Here is a 2,544-nt window from a genome sequence, read left to right on the forward strand (position 1 = left end):
AATTTTAAAAGGTATAGTTTATTCACAGCATAAGGTTCAGGATAAACTTGACTGTATTCGATAGGACAAACGTAAGAAATCCAAGTTTGATGATAAGAGAGTCACGCAACATGTGATTCTTATTTTGACTACTAATGACACTGACCCTGCCGTAGGAAAATATGCTCACAGATGCCTGAAATAATCTGCTAAGGCAGTCATAACACCAGAAGAAATGATGATGCCATGGCTGGGCGAGAGTGGGGCCCGCCAGACACCTCGGAGAGCGCGGGGCCGGGTTTGGCTCGGCTCATATTGGGACAGCGAGTCCGCGGGGAGGGCGCCGGGTCCGGGGTGGGCTCGGCTCTTGAGCAGCGGCCGCGGAGAGGAGGACTGCCGTGCTCAAAGCTTGTGGTGGGAGTCGTTCGGAGACGACAGATGCCATCTAATACTGATTTGTAAAGTTTCTAGGGTTTTTTATTTTTCTTTTGCCTCATAGATTGGTATTCAATTCTTTGGGGTATATATTTAAAAAAAAAAAACCCCCCGTGTCCACAGTAGAAGAATAATTTATTAGTTATTCATATTAATATTTTATTATTTCTATTTTTATGAAATACTAAAAAATAGAAAAGACAACAAATATAGAACTAAGTAAGAATATTAATAGATAACATAATGAAAATTACTTGCTTCACTAAACTTGGGACCAAACGGAGATAATCTATTTTTTTTTTTTTTATAAAATATATATAAACCCAAAATAGAATTTGGAATAACAATCTATGGAGCAGCAAAAGAAACAGAATAAAAAAACCTAGAAACTTTACAAAATCAAGTACTTAGACTGGCAGCTGGTCGTCTCGAACGACTCCCACCACAGCTGTTGAGGCGACGGCAGCCTCCTCTCCCCGCGGCCGCTGCCCAAGAGCCGAGCCCACCCCGGCCCCCGGCGCCCTCCCCGCGGCCGCTGCCCAAGAGCCGAGCCCACCCGGCCCCCGGCGCTCTCCCCCGAGGTGTCTGGCGGGACCCCACTCTCCGCCCGCCATGGCATCATCATTTCTTCTGGTGTTATGGACTGCCTTAGCAGATTATTTCAGGCATCTGTGAGCATAGTTTTCCTACGGCAGGGTCAGTGTCATTAGTAGCAAAATAAGGAATCACATGTTGCGTGACTCTCTTATCATCAACTTGGATTTCTTACGTTTGTCCTATCGAATACAGGCAAAGTTTATCCTGAACCTTATAGCTGTGAAATAAACTATACCTTTTAAAATTTATTTGGATGTCACGTCTTTTTCAAAGGGGAAAATTGTTCCGTAGTGACAAAATAACCTTAGAATGTACGCTGTCTGCTTGCACTTTACTTCCAAGCTCCTATATTTTTCATACGTGTGATGCTTATCTAGATAAATCAAAATTTGCGGTTTTGCAGTTTCCAATACCCTTAGTACGCTTTCTTTGTTGTATTGGCGACGCTCAGATTATTTGAGAATTCTGTTAGTATTTAGAGATTCCTGAAATGTGACGTAAAGGGATTACATCTTGCTGAGTTTTGTTGTTCGTGTGCGTGTGCGTGTGTGTATGTGTATGTGTATGTGTATGTGTATGTGTATGTGTATGTGTATGTGTATGTGTATGTGTGTGTGTATGTGTATGTGTGTCTACATAATGGATTCTTGCTTTGGCGGTGAAATTGAGAACTGTCGTTTCGTTTCGCGGGAGTTTTGAAAGTGGGTTACAGGACCTTTCCTTGGATTAATATGAATGTTTGACATTATAAACTTCTTTTCAGGTCTATTATTAAGTTTCTAGAAAACAGCGTTTATTCGACGGTATCTAGGCTGGAACAAGGTATACTTAAATGTATATCTAAAAACCGGAATCCCCGGGTTTTAGTTTTTTTAGGGTTTAAGCCGGAGCCTTAAATGTTCTTTTTTAGGGCTTTAGACTCATACTGCTGACATTCTCCTTGATCATTTTCGTGGATCTTCCTTATTTATATATTAGATTTGTAACCTTCGTTTTTTGTAGGAAAATATATAATATTAAAATATAACAAATTCAATATATATATATATATATATATATATATATATATATATATATATATATATATATATATATATATATGAGTGTGTGTGTGTGTGTGTGTGTGTGTGTGTGTGTGTGTGTGTGTGTGTGTGTGTGTGTGTGTGTGTGTGTGTGTGTGTGTGTAAATATATATTGAAATACACACATTCTTATATAAATGTATATATATATATATATATATATATATATATATATATATATATATATATATATATATATAAATATATATATATAATATATATGATATATATATATACATATTATATATATTATATATATAATATATATATATATATATATATATATATAGTATATATATATATATCATATATATATTATATATATATATATATATATATATGATATATAATAATTATATATATATTATATAATATATATATACATTTATATAAGAATGTGTGTATTCATATATATTACACACCACACACACCACCACACACACACACACAC

The sequence above is a fragment of the Penaeus monodon genome, unplaced genomic scaffold (genome assembly GCF_015228065.2).
Source record: "Penaeus monodon isolate SGIC_2016 unplaced genomic scaffold, NSTDA_Pmon_1 PmonScaffold_4156, whole genome shotgun sequence".
Lineage (NCBI taxonomy): Eukaryota > Metazoa > Arthropoda > Malacostraca > Decapoda > Penaeidae > Penaeus > Penaeus monodon.